Genomic DNA, 19719 nt, shown 5'->3' with positions numbered 1-19719 from the left:
GGGGAGGGAGAGAAAAGTCAACCCAATTTCAAAAAGGAGGCATCACCTAAATTTTCTTATACTCCAACTGGTTCCAAATGGCATTTTGGTGATCCAGGCTGTTAAGCCTTTCACAGACTCATAGATTGGAGTTGGAAGAAACTTAAAGGCCTTCATATTGATCATTCTCATGCCTTTTACTTCTTTCCTTTATGAAGTAGTTACTGAGCACCATCATATGCCTGACCCTACTCTGGGTATTGGAGCTGTAGGGAAGAAATGTATCTTCTGACTTAGTGGAGCTTACCACTCCTATGGGAGGAAGACAAGGCACATAAACCAATATATGAGGGTAGACAGGGCCCCCTACTGGAAGGATGGTGCTATTGCAGTTAAGGTGGTAAGAAAGGGGTCTCTCTCAAGAGGTGATCTTGGAACATACAGAAGTGTCAAGGCAAATTGAGGAATGTCAGGAAGGTTGGCGTCAGGGCAGGGAAGGCAAGAGAAGTGAACCTAGGAAACGAGGTCCAAAAGGGAAGGCAGGGGCCAGATCACACAGGGCCTTCCAGGCTTTGGTGAGGTCTCCTGATTTTATTCTCAACGGGGACAGTTTTGAGTAAGGGATGAACTGGGCATAATCTCATATATGCAAAGATTCCCTTGGGTCACTATGTGGGCAATGAACTGGGAGTGGGGAGTAAGTGAGGAGCAATGGCAAGAGCCAGCACATCACCAGGGCAGTCAAAATAGGAAGTGGGGATGCCTTACTCTAGGGTGGAGGTAAGGGCATAGTAAGAAGTAGTAGAATTCTAGGGACTTCCTCAGTGGCCCAGCGGTTAAGACTTTACCTCCTGATGCAAGGGGTGCAGGTTTAATCCCTGGTTGGGGAGCTAAGATCTCACAAGCTTTGTGACCAGAAAAATCAAAACATTAAGACAGAAGCAATATTGTAATGAATTCAACAAAGACTTTTAAAAATGATTTAAAAGTTACTTTTAAAAAGAAGTAGAATTTTGAATTACAATATCTACAAGTGGGGTGTGAAAGAACAGCAGACATCAGAGATGAACTCAGGCTTCAACCTGAGTCAGCAACGGCTGGGGGTGCCATTTCAGGGTAGGAAATTGAGTCACTGATCCCAGAAAGAATGTCCTAGAGGGAGGAAATCATGGTAGTATTAGTGCTATTTTATTAATATTTTTTTGTGAGAGCACTTGGGATTTAGAGAAGTGATGAAAAGTATAGAATTAAACAAACGAGGACAGTTAAAATATTCTTTCCTGCCCAGTGTTTTCATGCATTCAATACTCTCCTCAATCCCAAAGCACTAAGGTGACTGGGGTCAGGTGAGCTCACACACATTCTAGTGGAGTTTAGAGAAATCAGAGGGACCTCCTATGAGCCAAGGTCTGTACTGCTGAACCCTAACAGTGGTCTTGGGTGCTAAAACTGTTTCCCAGAACCCCTTGCAGAAGTTCCAGCCAGGGAACACTCCGAGAGGAAGTTCACCCAGCAGAAACGTGGGTCTGCTGCTCTGCTAGCAATCTTGGAAAATCAGAATTTTGCCCCAACTGAAGCGTAAGCATTACACAGAAGCTGTAGTGTGTGTGGGCTAACACAATGCCAGCTCCACAAGAATAAGAATCTTTCCAGTCAGGCTCTCCACTGTCACATGTGTCCCACTGCTGCCCACGTGCTGGTACACAGTAACGACCGAGATGTATTTATCGAACGATGTACTCAGAGTCACTAAATGCATGTGGTCTTCTTTACTCACATACTGATGATCTCAAGGTTGTTAAACTAGGGCCTTTTCTGCTGCAAGAGTCATTGTTGGACATCAACAATGAGAAACTGAATGTAATAGAGGGACGGGGTGGCATTTTATTGGGGTCGAACATAGAAACACCTGCCAAGTTGAAAGGCATAGAGAACTTGGGAATAAATGACCACTTCACCTTCCTACAGGCTTGAACGTGAAAGTGTTAGTGGCTCAGTCATGTCTGACTCTTTGTGACCCCATGGACTGTAGCCCACCAGGCTCCTCTGTCCATGGATTTCTCCAAGCAAGAATACTGGAGTGGGTAGCCATTCTCTTCTCCAGGGAATCCCGACCCAGGGATCGAACCTGGGTCTCCTGCATTGCAGGCAGATTCTTTACTATCTGAGCCACCAGGGAAGCCCTCCTATAGGCTTCACAAAAGACAAATGCCTTTTTCTGCTTTTGAACAAGCACCAAGTGAGACTACAAGCTTTGCTGAGCAGATGGGGAGCAAGAACGGGAAATTGACAATAGAGTTGGGGAGTGGTGTCCTAGTTTCCCATAGTTGCCCTAACACATCACAAATACAGGGTTCCAAACAATAGAAATTCACTCCTCATAGTTTAGAAACCAGAGTTCAACTTTGGTGTCACTGGGCTGAAATCAAGATGTTAGCGGGACCACACTCCCCTTTGGAGGCTGTAGGGGAGGATTTCTTCTTTGCTGCTTCTAGCTTCTGCTGGCAGCTGGCAGTCAGGGTCCCTTTGCTTGTGGCCACATTGTTCTAATCTCTGCCTCCATCTTCACATTACCTTTTCCTCTTCTGTGTGTATAATCTCATCCTGCCTCTTTCTTATAAAGAGGCCTGTGATCTGCTTTGTATGTATGTGTTAGTCGCTCAGTCATGTCCAGCTCTTTGCGACCCCATAGACTGTAGTCTGCCAGGCTCCCCTGTCCATGGCGTTTCCCAGGTAAGAATACTGGAGTGGGTTGCCATTCCCTTCTCCAGGTGATCTTTCTGACCCAGGGATTGAACCTGGATCTCCCACAGTGCAGACAGATTCTTTACCATCTGAGCCACCAGGGAAGCCTGTGATTTACTTTAGGGCCCACTTAAATAATCCTGGAAAAAGCTCCTCCTGGGAAGATCCTTAACATAATCCCATCTACAAAGAGTCTCTTTTCCTAATAAGGTAACATTCATAGATTTCAGGGCTTACGACCTGTGTCTCTAAATGACCATTATTCAGTCTGTTTTAAGCTGGAAGGAATCTCTGAGAGTTCTGAGTATGGCAAAGGGTTCATTGTGTTTCCCAAGAGGAAATGAGGCTCAGGGAAAGTACTTGACTAAAACCACACAGGAAATGGGAGGAGACTTACGTCTAGACACGTGTCTGGTCTGGTCGCTGGTTTAGGTGACCCCTACCTTCTGTTCAGAGAACTACTGGCACAGCTTTCAAAGACGAATGACTGCATGCTGCAAGGCCTGATGGGAATTTCAGGGTAAGCAGGAGGGGGCAGAGGATGCGGCTTCCGCTCCAACCCTACTGGAAAGTCTTGATGCACCTACAAGTGAGTAGGGAATGCCACTTTTCCAGAAGAGTGAATGACAGGGCCTCTTTTCTTGCAGAAGTAGAGGTCACTGAACAGCTCCCCAAACAAACAGCCATTTGTGCATGGGGCTAGCTCCAAATCTGATCCTGGTAAAGGTGACACACCAGGGGGATGCCCCCGGCTCTACCCCAGTCCTGACTGGGCCAAAGTAACAGAGTGACGGGCTGGGCACACCACCGGGTACTACAGCCTGAACCCATGTTTCTTCAACCTCACCATGACTCCAAAGTCACAATTTCTGGAATAACGGTACGATACAAGGAGAGAAGCATAAACACAAAAGTATGGGATTATGAGCTAAATGGTGCAGATAAAGGCTCCGGAAAGCACATGTGAGTCTTAATTGCCTCAGCTCTACAACAGGGCTAAAAATGACCCTGTTTCAGGAGGTGACTGTGAGGATCAAATGACAAATACAAACACGTGCCCTTGGCAAACTGGACCCACCATGACGATGCCATGTGGGTACTACCTGGGCACTCTGGTTCTCTGGCTGCCTGAGGATGCTTCCCCCTGCTTCCTTCTACTCCTCCTCACAATAACAGCAACATTAAACACTGTTCCAAGGGCTTTACATGGATTACCTCATTTTCAACAACTCTCGGAAGATACTATTATTATCTATAATCAATTAAAAGCTACTAAACATAGCTAAAGGTCACATATTTACTAAGCTGCAGGTCTAGGAGACAAAAATATGTAGAGGCCGCGCTCTTTAACTACCTCCGTAAACTGCCACCCAGGAATTCTTTACATAGCCTGACACTTCTGCCAATTTTCAGGCAGGAAAGGAGAGGGTCAGGAAGTGATCACTGTGCCTGAGGACTGAAAGGCAAGCAGTGGGCACATGGGAATAACCTCACGATGCACTAGGCTGAGACCACCTTTCCACTCCCCTTGCAGTGGAGAACGACAGGGGAATGAGGGGTCTTTGAGGGGGGCCGGGAAACCGCTTCATCCCTCCTTCCTCATAGGTCTATGTCTGTACCAGGGATTGAACACATCTCATCTTTTGCTTTTGGTGGAAAGGGCTGTTCCTCCTTACCTGGTCGGGCTTTTGCGTGCATGCCTAGTCCCTTCTGTTGTGTCTGACTCCTTGTGACCCTATGGACAGTAGCCCGCCAGGCGCCTCTGTCCAGGCAAGAATACTGGAGTGGGTTCCCATGCCCTCCTCCAGGGGATTTTTCTGAGCCAGGGATCGAACCCGCATCTCTTATGTCTCCTGCATCGGCAGACAGGTTCTTTACCACCGGTGCCACCTGGGAAGCCCTGGTGGGGCTTTCACTAAGTTAAAAAGTCCCTGCAGGACTTTTCAAGTACTGCATCATTTTCTTGTTATGTTTACCTTTTATTTTCTGATCCCTTCCCACCTCCCATTATGTAAGAACGTTTAAATCAGCTAGCTAGAGCCTGACTCAATGGAGGCACTGAACAAAGTTCTTAAATTAATGCTGGGTGTGTGACCCAGACAGGGCCAGTAACATTTACTAGAATGATTATGGTTTCTAAAGAGGGATGCTCTCTGTCTTTCTTAGATCAAGGGGCAAGCTTAGACTTGCTGTCAGCAGCTGTCTCTGCCACCATATGGAGAGAATTTGCTGGAGAATTAAGCCAACAGAGAGAGAAGAGCTGAAAAGAAGAAGGTGGGGTGATGAAAGCAGAGGAAGAGAGGGAGGTAGATAAGATAACAGTATTTGCTTTCCTGAATACAGCCCTGCCTGAAGTCAGACACCCCTGGGTTTCTCATTGATAAAAGTCAATATCCAGGGGGAGAGGGTGGGGAGCAAGCTGAGCTCATCTGTACCACACGTACTCAAGAGAATTTTGACTGTCAGAGTCAAGCTTATCTGCGATTCTCAGTTGAGCTGCTGTCCTGTCCTGCTAATCACCATTTCAAGAAAGCCCATCAGGAGATAGGTGAGGAAGAATAATCAGAACCTATGGTAACTTATTTTCAAAAAGTTAATTATTGGCATATTTTGGTATTTTAATTATGATACCTTACAAATTATGTGGAATATACCTTAAAACCAACTGCATACTTCTGTATGTTTGATGCACCTGGGTTCACCTCCTTATCCAATTATGGACTCAAATGTTGTCAGGATAACAGAACTGTGTGAAGAGGAACCCTTTATGGGACAACTGGGACTAGGTGGATGACAGTGGACAGGTCAGTCTGGCTTTTTCCCCCCTAAGATGTGCAATTCTGATGCATTTTTGTTATGTTAGAATATAGGCTAAGTGTTGCTACTTCTGTTTTTAAGCTAAGAATGGAAAATCCAGAAGTTTTATGAAAACTCCTAATTTAAAATTTGCCCCCAACTCATATTATGATCCAAACAAAACATGTAGATGGGTCATATCGGACACAAAAATTGCCACTTTCAGTAGCTGACTTTTACATTTTTTTCTCCCTCGTGGTATTGAAAAAGACTCTTGAGGGTCCCTTGGACAGCAAGGAGATCAAACCAGTCAATCCTAAAAGAAATCAACCCTGAATAATCATTGGAAGGACCGATGCTGAAGCCAAAGCTCCAATACTTTGGCCACCTGATGCAAAGAGCTGACTCATTGGAAAAGACCCTGATTCTGGGAAAGATTGAAGGCAGGAAAGGAAGGGGAAGACAGAGGCTGAGATGGTTGGATGGCATCACTGACTCAGTGGACATGATTTTGAGCAAACTCCAGGAGACGGTGAAGGACAGGAAGCCAGGTGTGCTGCAGTTCATGGGGTCGCAAAGAGTCGGACCTGAGTGAGCAACTGAACAAGAGCAACAGCCCCCACGTCCCACCCACGGGCAGTGGAAAGGGACTCAGGCAGCCCTGCCTTCAGGATTTCAACTGAGTCCAGGGTCTGAGATTCCATCCTGTGGGACCTATTCTAGATTATCAGCTAATGAGACCAAGGGTGGCTGATGACTAGTCTGCACTGGCTCTTTGTATTTTTATAACCTAATGTGTAGTGCAAACCTATCTTCTCAGGTAAGCCCTAACCCAGGTCCTGATTTCCTAAAGGTAACAGAATCACCAGTACCAGAGTGAACAGGACTCTGAGGTCAGCCAACCCACTGCCTCACTTCCTGGCAAGAAGGTGCACAAAACCTTCCAAGGGCAATAAGTCCCCTCTCATTTCTACCTGAGAACACAGCCCACGCCAAGCCCAGTCACTTACTTGGCTACATTTGGAATGATTAGCAGTAAATTAAAGCCTGCTTCCCTGTGTTGAGGAAGAGAAGGGTTACTGGACATTTGCACTGTGGTCACTGTAAGTAATTTACCATACTGACAGGGACTGTATGTTGATTTTTTAAACCAGTTGTGGATAAAAAAGACTTTTCCCTTTTAATTTTTTAAAAATTTATTGTTATTTACTGAAGTACAATTGATTTACAGCCTTGTGTCAGGTTCTGCTATATAGCAAAGTGACTTAGTTATATATATTCTTTTCCATTGTGGTTTAATCCCAAGATAAGATGATTGTTATAGATAATCTAGGTTTTTGGTTGAATCTATTCAGGTGCTAATGATGTTCAAAGGAGGAAATGAAAATAATGCCAATTCCCAGCCAAAATATTAATATAAAGTTTTAATATAAAGGTAAGAAATTAGAGTGCTTTTCAAACAGAGGTAAAATGTGTCCTGTGCACTATTTTTCGGCTCTTTAAGAAGGCATAGACAGCTTTCAAACAGTAAATTAAAGATTAAATCCTTGTATGTTGTTGGCAGAACACAGTTACCAAATCCTCTCCAAAAATTAATTTAAGAAAACCTTAAAACATTTTGTTTGGGGATTCTGCTTTAGACCCTGGGAAGACTCAGTAATTACTTCCCTTGTACCTCAGAGCAGATTTTTCAAGCGAGGAAGTATAGTATCAACTTATCCAAGACTATGGTTGAAGATTTATGATATCATAAATCGCCTTCAAGGTTTTTTCCGCTTTGGCAAGGTAGACCAGACCTGTTTGTGCATTTGCTTTTATCTGTCAGCGTTTGTATGCATTGCTTTGGGGATTCTCAGGCAATCGAATGTCACTAGGTGGGCAACCCATTGTGCACTGGGCATCTTTCAAAATTAATTACCAGGAAGCACGTGAGGTATTGACAGTCTCCCCCTCCCTGACAGTCTCCCCCTCCCTGTGGTATTCCACTCATGGCCGTAAACCCAACATGTACAGAGCCTGAAGAGGCAGGTGCTAGGCTTGCTGGTCTCTCTGCACAAATTCATCCCAACCAGTGACCCAATGCCAAAGGAATGTTTAAAAAAGTTTCAAAGCTACTTTTTTTTTTTTTTTTAATCTATTTGGCTGTACCAGGAGTTAGTTGCAACATGCGGTATCTAGTTCCCTGACCAAGGATCGAACCTGGGCGACCTGCATTGGGAGCGTGGAGTCTTAACTGGACTGTCACCAGTCTTAACAACTGGACCACAAAGCAACTATATGATAAAAACCTATAGCAAGAACCATGAATCTACTAGGAAAGCTTTGGTGAAAACGAAAGAGGTCTTGGATTTGGAGTTGAAAGTCAGGGTTGGCTTGACCAGTTGCTTGCTCCATGGTTACCATTGTGATGACTCAGCTTTCTAGGCTTCAGTTTCTTTACTTGTAAACTGGGGATGAAATGATACCCTCTGCCCCATGCTGTGCTGATTAAGCATTGAATGAAGTCAGTAGAATAGAGACTGCCATTGCCATTTCTAGGAAACAGACCAAAAGAAATGTAAGATCCTATAGGGAATGGGGTAGTTCACTCCAAAACTATGACGGAAGTACCCAAAAGAATGGCATCCTGATGGTGACACTGGGAATCCTTTCTCAGGATGTTGGGGTAAAAAGGAAAAGAAAATTTGACTTAGTACATCTCAAATTTCAAAAGTCATTAATATGACAAGCAAGTACAGTGGATCTTATTTGCTTGACCTTGTCTATTTGGGAGCTATTGATATATGGGGCTCGGCATTCCCAGTGGCTCAATGGTAAAAAATCTGGCTGCAGCGCAGGAGACGTGGGTTTGATTCCTGTGTTGGGAAGATTCCCTGGAGGAGGAAATGGCAACCCACTCCATTGTTCTTGCCTGGGAAATCCCATGGACAGAAGAATCTGGAGGAAAACAGTCCATGGAGCTGCAAATAGTTGGACACAACTGAGCAACCAAACAACATTAACAACAAATTCCTTGTTGTGGGGTTGTCCCGTGCACTGTAGGAAGTTTAGCCTAGATGCCAGCAGCACCTATTCCCAGTTGTGCTGGTCAAAAGTATCTTCAGATTTTTGACAAATGTCTGCTGGAGGGCAAAACTGCCCTTGGTTGAGAACCACTAATGTAGATGTTCACTTTCAACTAATTGATTCTCAGAATGCTTATCCAAGAGATAAACTCATCCCCAGCTTTGGAGGTTCCACAGGAGGTGGGCAGATAAGGAGGCAAACCAACACAAAACATACTTTTGAGAAAGCACCTACTACGTGTCAGGCACATTCCCATCCATTGCCCCATTGAGTCCATAAATCATGCTGGGAAGCCTTCTTTACTCCATTTTAAGGATGCAGAAACAAGCTCATGGAGATAAAATGCCAAAGCATACAACTAGAAGAACAAGGATTCCAGTTCAGTTCTACCAGGAAAAATTTCCATGCATTGGGTCTTGATGGCCCTCAAAGCCCCTAACCACAACATTTCAAGTCAGGTTTAACTGAAGGGTCCTCACGAATAAGACAATAACAAAAGTGAAATCAGATTCCTCTGTTTGATAAGTGACGAAAATTTGAGGAAAGCAAGACTATAAAAATTGACTGATACTGTTTGGCATTGCTTCAATGTTGAAGAGACAATAAAAAATGCACATGTACATAGTGTTCCTTTCTGTCCTCCAAGAGGGAGAAAAAGTAAGGTCATCAAGCTTAAAGTCCAAAATTTGATGTCAACAAGTTATACCACTAAAAGTTATACTTACACTGGAATAAGATAAGCAGCACAATCAGATTCTCTTCAATGTTTCTTTTATCTCTGTCTCCCTACAGGTTCTGCTTCCTCATGTCTTCCCTCCCCCCATCCCCTTCTTGATTGTGGGCTTTGAGGGTTGGCTCAAGTCTTAACATCTCCCAGACTCCCCTGAGAATCTACAGGTAAAACTTCTGGTGGTGTTACAGAGAAGATGTCTTTCCCCCTACTTAAAGGCACTTAAAGCACGAGTACATCTTGTCATTTTTCCGTTGCTAACATTCAGAATACTGCTTAATAAACTAGTGAAATAATATTTGGACAGAGTCAAAATGAACTTTGTCATTGGAACTCAAGTTGGAGGGCATGGCAGACCCTAAGGCCACCAGTCCCATGTTGCCCATGTTGCAATTTCATGTATATTTGAACTAGCTGGCTTCACCATGTCTGTAGTGCCAATACCCTGACTTTGCAATTACAGGCTTGCAACAGCCCCCTGGTAGTCCAGGCGAGTGTTGTTGCTAAGGATTGTGGAACTTGAGAAACGGATGGATGGATGATAGCTTTATTTTCTCCCTTCTCTCATCCCCAGGATTACAAAGCTGGAACAGGAGGAAGGTAGAAAGAACAGAATGAGAGGAGAAGGGAGACAGCTTGTGTTAGGATGAGTGAGGTCACCCCTGAAGACTGGCAGCACAGGGGAAGGGGGAACTGGATGACTCCAATGGCAAGGACCAATGGTTTTATGATGGTCAAGGGCATGTCCAGGGAGTCAGATGCTTGGGTGCAAAACAGATCTCCACCAATTACATGCCATGCTACCTTAAGCAAGTTACTTAACCTGATTTAAGTCTTCATTTACCCACCTTCCTAATGGGTGGGATAACAGCACCTCTGTTATAGGAATATTTATGAAGATTAAATGAGATGATATAAAGAAAGCACAGTGCCTGGTACAAAAATAACCTTTTTTTTTTTTTTAAGAAATATTTTTATTTATTTGACTGTGCTGGATCTCAGTTGCAGCACTCAGGATCCTCTTTGATCTTTGTTGCTGCATGTGGGATCTAGTTCCCTGACCAGGGATTGAACCTGGGCCCCCTGCATTGGGAGTGCAGAAGCTTAGCCACTGGATCACTAGGAAGTCCCCCAGTGAGCTTTCAATGCAAATTAGCCACGGATGATGATGACAACCAGTCCTAAGACTGAGGATTTGCTATAGGTGAGTCTCTGATGAGCAACGTGGCCCCTCTGCACAGGTGAAATGTACCATACAACCAATTTACACAGTACAGCCAACTGATAGTTACACCAACACCTGCATTGCACACTCCTTCACTCACTGTTACTCTCAGCCACTTGAGCTTGATGGCTCAAGTCACTTAGCTGTCCTTATTTCCCTTTTTTATAATTCCATTATTACAGGATGTATACCTCATATATTTAATCTCAAATTGAGCCCCCTTTAAAGAACTTTAAGTTGTAATGAGACATTTCAAGAATTATTTGGAAAGAAAGCAAAGCAATGCCCACTTGGGTTTTCTCCAATAGCCCCATATGAGGGCCAGTGTTTTGGGACCAAAATACCACGTACAAGGCATCTGATCTCAAAAAGTTTCAAATCATTGTCGTAGGAAACACTTTGCTTACTGTGGGTAGAAATAAAGATATGTTATAACCAATAATAGACCCAAAAGCAATTGTAAATGATAATAAAAATAGACTCAGAAAACTAGAAAAAAAAAAAAAACTGAAGGTAAAAGTGAGATTCTTTGGTAAAATTTTTTGTTCTGACTTATATTTGGCAATAAAATACTTTATTTAAACATTAGTTAATTCATTCTTCTAGCAATAAGGTAATAACTTAGTTTAATTTTGTTGTATTTTCTTTGGTGGGGTGGGGGGAGGAAAACAATCTGAACTTGAGTAGAATGCTTGGGTTAGAAACTCTGTGCTTCTACCTACTAGTGCTATAAACTGGAGCTTACTTAAGGTTACTATGTCACAGTTTCCTCATCTGTAAAATGGGAATATTGACTTTTGTAGCTTTGAGATTTCTAGGTGAAAGTTAAATTAGGTAGGAAATCCAGGTGATGCCAGTGGTAAAGAATCCACTTGCCAATGCAAGAGACACAGGTTTGATACCTAGGTCGGGAAGAGCCCCTGGAGGAGGGCATGGCAATCCACTCCAGTATTCTTGCCTGGAGAATCCCCATGGACAGAGGAGCCTGGCGGGCTGCAGTCCACAGGGTCACACAGTTGGACACGACTGAGCGCACATGCGCTGCACTTTCTGTGTAGTACTGGACTCAGTATACTTCTTCATTATCAAAACACAGATTTCATAAAGGGATGCCTTGTTTCTATCATTACACTTACTATATTATAGTATTATCATGAATTTGTTCACATGCCTGTCTTCACTTCCAAATTCTGCGCTCTTTATAAAGAGAATGTGAGTTTCATTTAACTGAGTGGCTCCAGTGCTCAGCACTTGATAGGTTTCATTAAAGTTTTGATGGATTAATGGCCTTGTGAGAAAGGGAAAAGAGATGGTGTCATCCCCATTTTGAAGGTTAAAAGAAACAAAAAACCAGGCCCAGAAAAGTGAAGAGACCTGCCCAAAGTCACATGCCTAATACTAGCAAAGCAGAGATTAGAGCCAAAACATCTGATTCAAATTCACACTGCATCTAGAAAGGTCAAGCCTTCATTTAATAAACAATAATCTAACACAGCCATGAGGCTAGATGCTGGGTACAAGCAGTGAATACAATGGTTTCTGTTACTCACAGAGCTGAAATTTAGTGAGGGAGGAACACTAAGATCTGAAGGATGAGAAAGACTGGTGAAGAGTACAGTGAAAGAGTTTGAATGAAGAAGAAAAAATATATGCAAATGTTCTCCGCAGACTATACTTCCAGTAAAGGCAAGAAGACCAGCGAGCGAAGGTGGCCTTGTGAGGAGGGTGGAGACCAATGGCTTGAGATGAGGACAGAAGAGCAGACAAAGTTAAGATCATTCTTGGTCTTGGAGGCAAGAGAAGGATCCCATTACTTATTCTAAGTGTGATAGGAAATCAAAATACAGTTTTAAGCAGGGCAGTGACAAGATGCAATTTGTATTTAAAAACTCACTCTTTGGCTACAAAAAAATGTCCCAGTTGAAGGTCAAGGTGACATCTGGAGGTAGAGAAGCTAGTTGGAAGACTAGAGCTTTTGTTGAGTCCATAGATGATGGTGGCTTCTACTAGAAGGTGATGATGGAGATGCAAAGGGAGGAGATATTTCAAATGTAGAATCAAAAGGATTTGGTGGTAGATTTGGTATTTGAGGCAAGAGAGAAACAGATGCCAAGGATCATCCCGTGTTTCTGGATTGGTCAATAAAATAAAAGAAAGGGTAATTACCGATATGGAGAATACTGAGTTAACAAGTCAGAAGAGAGAAATCAATACTTCTGGTTAGGATGTGGAATAAATCTGAATTGCCTATGCCTATGAGATATTTACCAGTAAAGTGGGTGTGGAGGTGTACAAGCTGGAGCTGCAAAGAGAAGTCCGGTCTGGAGTTTAGCTTGGGAGCCACGATCATAGAGATGACATATAAACCCATCGTCAAAGAGAAACGGAGATGAACAGAGGAGAGATGCTAAGGCTGATCCTTTGAGGACCTATAGCATTAAGTGGGTAGATCAGTAAAACAGGCCAACAGGGACACATTGCTAAATAAGGGGCTAGAGAGAGGGAGAAAAAATCTGGGAGAACGAGATATCAGAAGGAATGTGGTTTAAAAAGAGACAAGACCATTTGTGATGGACGCTGAGGAGCCCAACCAGGTGTAGTAACTGCATACTTTGTAATGGAAGGTTCTTAAGACACAGAATCCCTCACGTACGGAATGTTTCAAAGGGTAGAGTCCAAGACACCAGGTCATTCAATCACTGAGCTCCTTGCCTAGGTGAGGTATCTTTTGTTTGACCCAGCAGATAAAGGTGAAGAAGTTACATGGAAATGGGTCAGTGAACCCCTGACATAGTCATTATTACCAATAATAAAAACATCACCAATAAAATTGAGTGGACAATTATGGGCTGGGCATAAATGTGAATAATTTCTCATTCTTTATTATTTGGGACAGTCCTCTGGATAGGTTTAATTGATATCCCTATTTTAAAAATGAGGAAAACAGAGCTTGAGAATTTTAGTGACATAATCACATGGAGGGCAAGAGACAGAAGAATTTTGAATGATTATTTTTTCAACTCCACAGGTCATCATCACTGCCCATTTTGTTGCCTGGTTTGTCTCTTTATTTGAACAGAAGTTTTGGAACAGGCAGAGAATCCCTTTTTAAAAATATTTGAATTTCTAGACCTCATTACATAGCAGGGCATCAATTAGTGGTTGATAGAAGGGTGGGAGAAAAGCAAAGAATAGAGGGAGAAAAACAAGAGAAAAGCTGAGACCAGATAAATTAGGCCAAATCAATTTCTGACAATGATCGGTTCTAATGGATGGGAGACTCCGTGCCATGTCACTTAGATACTGAAGAACTCCCCAGGTGGGAGTGACAGTTACTTGCAGCCCTTCTGGGTGATGTCCTGGGCTGAAAAGAGTCACGAGGTCCATGGTCACATGACCCTGTATCTGAGAGCGGCCCAGATGCGATGACTAGTGGGTGGGTGGGAAGAAGAAGCCATAGGTGTAAAGGTCCAGCCCCCAGGTAGCCTGCCCCTGGTCTGGATTAACTCCAAAGGTTAAGCCCCGCTCCAGAGCTGGTTGACCTCTTGTGATGACTGAACCACAGCCTGAATCCTGTATCTTTCGCTTTCCCAGCAGCTGGTGAGGAGGACACCACCCAACAAACTCCCAACACTCAGATCTTCTCTGAGCCTGCTTTCTGGGGAAGCCCCAAGCTCTGACACGCACTCACTGGGCAAAGTGGTGCCTGATGGAGGCTCTGACAAAACGAACGTGACATGTTGCCTGAGTTTAAACCAGCCCAGGTGGCTTCACTGCCCCAGCCAGGATGCCTCGAGGTCACCCATCTCCATGGTAAGTAAGTGTGTGTGCAGGGGATCAAAAGGAATAGTGGCCTCTGGAATACATAATTAGTAAGATAAATCTGCTGCTAAAAATTGTATGTGTACATTATCTATTGATTTTGTAAGTGTCTCATTTTCCATAAAACGCTATGAGCACTATGTAATAATAGCACACTCTATATTTGATCACTATGTAAATCCTAAATACATATGTATATATGCATTTACATACATATATTTTCATACACACATAAATATCTATGTATAATCTATCATACTGTTATATGCTTGATGTGAATTACTTCATCAGAGTCTTACATACAAGCATAATTACTACTCTCATTTTTCAGAAAATTTAGCCCAGAGATGTTAAAGATTATGACAAAGGCCTCCTAGCAAGAAGAATTGATGTTTTGGGTCAAATCTGGCACTATGAGACTTCAAAAAAACTAATTAATTAAATTGGCTGAGCTGGGTCTTAGTTGCTGCAGTTTCTTGAGCTGTAGCACGTGGGATCTAGTTCCCTGATCTGGGATCAAACCTGGTCCGCCTTCAAGGGAGTGAGGACTCTTAGCCCCTGGACCACCAGGGACGTGTCAAGCCCTATATTTTTAGTCCCTATCCCACACTGAACATTGATTTGAGCAAATTTATCATAAAAAGCTGTGACTTTAACAAGAGAAAAAACAAGAACAGAGACTCATGGATCCCTCATTTTACAAATTTAGATGTTGTATACTGGCTTTCCTTAAATCACAAGACACCAGGATACACAAGTCAAATTCACAAACAACAAAGCCATGGGGGAAATGTATCATTGTCCTTTGCCCCTAGCAGAAGCTACATCTTCTCAGGAACTCAAGTGAGCTTGTTTTTTTACAATCGAAATGTTTTCCTTTGTATGCAGACTAATGGAGCATAGCAGAATACACGCCTTCAGCTACAAATATATATAAATCAACACAAACACTCCACCCCGTTGTGACCGCGAGAACACACGCCCTCACAAGCCAGGAGACAGCTTCTGTCAAAGGAAGAGCCGAATACTGATCAGCCCATAAAAACAGAACTGAGATTGAAGAAACATCTTATAACTGATAAATGCACGGCTACCGTAACATCAACAGCTTGGAGTCAACAAAAACTATATTGGTTAAATTAAGTCTTCTACATAAAGATGTCAAATGTTACAACCTCACTATTATAGTGAAGAATAGCTTCAAAATGTGTCTAAACTGATGAATTAGATGATTCTATCCTTAGATAGGACTTTATAGAATCGTCAGTTCTAAAACCATATATTTCTTCTCTAGCATCGAATTTCTATTGGTTTGGGCTGTATCTTCCTTGCCATGTCATCCCAATACTAGCCATTTGGACCATTTTCACATCTTGCTTCTAACATAACACAAGTGTCTGTAGTGACTATTCCTAGATTTCTTCCTTAATCATACAGTGCTAAGAAATCTGGACACAGTTGAAATTTGAATCTGTAACAGTTCTTTCAGATTTTCTTTGATAGTAAAGCAATAGTCTTCCAGGCTTCCTTTTGCTTAAAGTCCTGTATATTTTTTGGATCAGATTATTACAGCTCTAGGCTTTCTTTAAATTACCAAAATGTTAAATACTCATAAGGACACAGAAGTCAGCCCTGATGAGAATTCACCTTTTAAATGAGCTAAGGCATGAGATTCATCGCTAGGATCATACACACACACACACCTTTTGGGGACAATGGGAATGCTCAAATAGCTACTAAATGTGCCTCTAGATTTAATCCTGAAATTTTATTTTCAGAATGTCTTTTCATTACTTACAAATGTAGCCACATGATTTTTCAATCCAGCTTGTAAGATGAAAGTAAGCCTTTCTTAAGCATGATTTACATTTCCTGTATTTATTCCTTATAAATTATATTTTAAGCCCAATATTCTGATTTATGAAGCTCCATATCCTTGTATTTTCAGAAGAAAAAAGGCACATGTGTCCACGATTAGATTCTAAACAATCCAGTGCCTTTAATTGTGAAAAATCTATGCAACACAGGGAAGTTTGAGGAGAAGAAAATCATATGCCTACAGAAAGAAATAATTCAGTATTACAAAGTCATTGAAATTAAGAAATGGAATAGGCTTGTCAAATCAAAGCTTGCAACTGACTCCCAGATTTAATGTCAGGGATGTTGGGTCACCAGAGGTGCCTCCAATCTTTTGATGAAGTGGAGAAACTGAGAACGAACATTTAAGGAGCAGGGCCCTTAATCAAAGGCAAGTCCTTATAGATCAAAATATCAGAGAGAAATATGTAAGATGCAGAGGAGAGGCAAATGGAGAAATGACACTGAAACATCAAGCAGATAACACTTTATTCGAAAATTTTCTAGACAGAGATGTGAGTTCTGTGTGGCTTCTGCGCTGACAGTGTCCAGGGGTTGGTTCATGAGGGACCTGTTAAAGCCAGAAGAGCCAGAGGGGTCAAAGGATGAAGGATATTATTGTGTGTAAAATCCTAACCTTTCATCTGTGGAATGTAACCTAATCCTTAGAAATCTCCTGTCCTGTTTTCCTTCTAGTAAAGAGCAACGGCTCACAGTAAACATTCTTCTGAGTATATGTGTGTTGGGGAGAGAGGAGATATGAAAATAGGTGTCCTGGGCTGATAAAGCATAAACAACAAGGAGCAGATGCTAGCATTTACCCAAATAATCCGAGCAGAATTATCTAAAAATTATCTAAAAAATTTAAGATTTCACCATATGACCATTGATAAGACACATTTTTTGTAAGGCCTGGTCTTGTTTGTCTTTTACTATTGTCCTCTGCTTAAAAAAAAAAAGAAAAGAAAAATCTGATAGTAGGAACTAGTTGCTACAAGCCATTTAAAAAGAAGAAGCCTGTCAGAAAACAGTGAAATGGGATAAAAAGAACTTGCTGGTGAGCAATCTCTAAAATTTATCAGAATCCCTGTTGAGAGCCCGCCCACACACCCTGCACCCGGAATTGGGTACACAGCCTCTTTCCTGATTTATTGCATCTCTCCACACATTGGAGAGATGAGACCAGCATCTGCCATGTAGGAAACACTGTACCTCCATGCCAGCCTGCCAACTCCTGGAACACAACTCTAAGAGTTCAAAAGGATTTGTGCAGTTCAACCAATCTGCTGTTGCAACAGGGCAAATGAAAACAAGGGTAAAGAGACAAAATAGGTCCCAACCTGTTGAGCAAATCAGGCTCTGAACTCTTAGTAACAACCGGGAATAAAGTCTGCTATACATTCATGTTACATATACACATGCTCTTATGTGTACATGTGCAGTATGAGGTGTGGTTTCTTTTTTTGTTTTTTAATTAAGATGTGTATAGCAGAATGGTTAAGTGTAGCTGTTTCCACTCACATAGATATATCAAGACATCAAGTCAATTACCTTAAATATATATACTTTTTATTTGCCAATCATAACTTAACAAATATGGAAAGAAAAAGAGTAGGAGTTCTGGAGTCAGACTGCCTGGGTTTAAATTCTAGCTGTTTCACTTATTTGCTTGATCAATTTGAACAACATTTTAAGTCCCTTTATCCTCAGTTTCTACATGTGTTTTTAAAAAAGGATAATAGTTATTTAATAAAGTTGTCATGAGAATGAGGATTAAGTGAGATGATATAAATATGTACTAAATACCTGCCACACAAGGCCTTGTAAGAGCTGCCATTAGTAAATTAAAAACAACAACAAAAGTAGTTTATAAAAATGAGTTGTGACTATTTGGAGGGTCTGACCTTAATGGGTCAACTTCAAATACTGGCACTGACATGCCTATCATGACATAATATAATAAAGTGTGGAAGTAAATCAGAGGAGGGGGGATGCTCTGAACTGCTAAGCCAACAACAGTGCCATCCTCTTACAAAAGCTTATAACTTGAATTCAAAAAGCCCTGGGGTAATCAATGACAAAAATGTTTCCACGCCTTTTGAATAGAGATAACATATTGCATATGGTCTTGAGCAATATGATAGGCCTTGGCATGGTGTGTTTTGTTTGTCTGACTGATTTTTGGTATTTGTCCTGTTTTGTGTTTTCTGAGTTCCTTGGACGTATGGTTTGATGCCTGCACTAACTTTTGATAATTCTCTGTCTCCCAAAGAAAATTCAAATATTTCCTTGACCTCATTCTCTATTCCCTCTGGAATTCAAATTGCCCATACATGATCATCTGATATGAGTGATCATCTGATATCAATGGTGACTGAGATTTTCTGAGGCTGTCCTGATTTCAGGGTACCTCAACTACTTGCTTCGAAATACAGTCAACATAGATTTAACCCAATTTCTACATTACCATTTGAGATCTCTGTCATTCTAATCTGTTTGCAGTGGTTTACATACAATCTGTAACATCTATAGAAGTTACTAAGAGAGTTTGGTACACATTTGGTACACAGTTCAAGGACAGGAATTCTGATTCAGTGGATCAGGGTTGAAGCCAGGAGTATCATCCTGAATAAAGTTGAGGTAGGTGATTTGCAGGTTCTATTTAGAGAAACATCAGCTCAACAAATCTCTTACTGTGGCACTCCAACAAGCTCTGGAAGATTAATGGCCCTCTGCTTGAACCTATGCTTTTATTCATTCATCTTAAAATCATCCTGGTTTTAGTTTAAGAATAAACTTCTCTTACAGCTCTCCTAGGATGGCTAAAATTGAAAGCACTGACAACTACAAGTGTTGATAAGGATGTGGAAAAACTTGAATTATCATGAAACGCTTGTCAAAGTGTAAACTAGAATGATCACTTTTGAAAACTTTGGAGTATCTATTCAGGCTCAAAGACCCAGGAATTCCATTTCTTGGTATGGAAATGAGTGATTCTTTCTATCACAATACATGTACAAGAATATTCTTAGGAGCTTTATTCAAAATAGCCCCAAATTGGAAATTACCCAATGTCCCCAAGCAATGAAACAGAGAAATTAGGAGATATTCATACAGTTAAATATCAGGCATGGTGGCTCAGCAGTAAAGAATCCACCTGCAATGTCAGAGTGGCAGGTGATATGGGTTTGATATCTCGGTTGGGAAGATCCCCTGGAGAGGTAAATGGCAACCCACTTCAGTATTCTTGCCTGGAGAATCCCATGGACAGAGGAGACTGGCGGGCTACAGTCCATGGGTTGCAAAAGAGTTGGAGATGACTGAGTGACTAAGCACGCACAACAGTGAAAAACAACAGATTACAGTCACACTCAACAACATGGGAGAACCTCACAGAGAAAATATTAAGTGAAAAAAGCCGGACATAAAAGAATTTTAAGAATTAATAAATCTAATGTATGATGGTAGAGGTCAGAACAATGGTTCACTCTGAAGATGG

The 19719-nt window shown here is 41.9% G+C and overlaps 1 protein-coding gene and 1 long non-coding RNA gene across 4 annotated transcripts in view; one reads left to right on the top strand and one right to left on the bottom strand.

The window, feature by feature from the left end:
• SAMD12 (sterile alpha motif domain containing 12) overlaps positions 1-19719 on the bottom strand; it is a 431004-nt gene that overhangs the window by 188730 nt on the left and 222555 nt on the right. The gene's annotated exons all lie outside the window — the stretch shown is intronic.
• On the top strand, positions 5136-18038 carry LOC133042329 (uncharacterized). 2 transcript variants are annotated; one of them, XR_009689474.1, is made up of 5 exons: positions 5136-5272; positions 5791-6623; positions 9379-9483; positions 14139-14354; positions 15252-18038. It is a non-coding gene; the product is annotated as an uncharacterized LOC133042329 (long non-coding RNA). The 2 variants fall into 2 exon arrangements; XR_009689473.1 differs by having other exon boundaries at positions 14136-14354.

Source organism: Dama dama, chromosome 21 (genome assembly GCF_033118175.1).
Source record: "Dama dama isolate Ldn47 chromosome 21, ASM3311817v1, whole genome shotgun sequence".
Taxonomy (NCBI): Eukaryota; Metazoa; Chordata; class Mammalia; order Artiodactyla; family Cervidae; genus Dama; species Dama dama.
The sequence above is the reverse complement of the archived record's forward strand: the minus strand, read 5'-3'. Positions and strand labels throughout refer to the sequence as shown.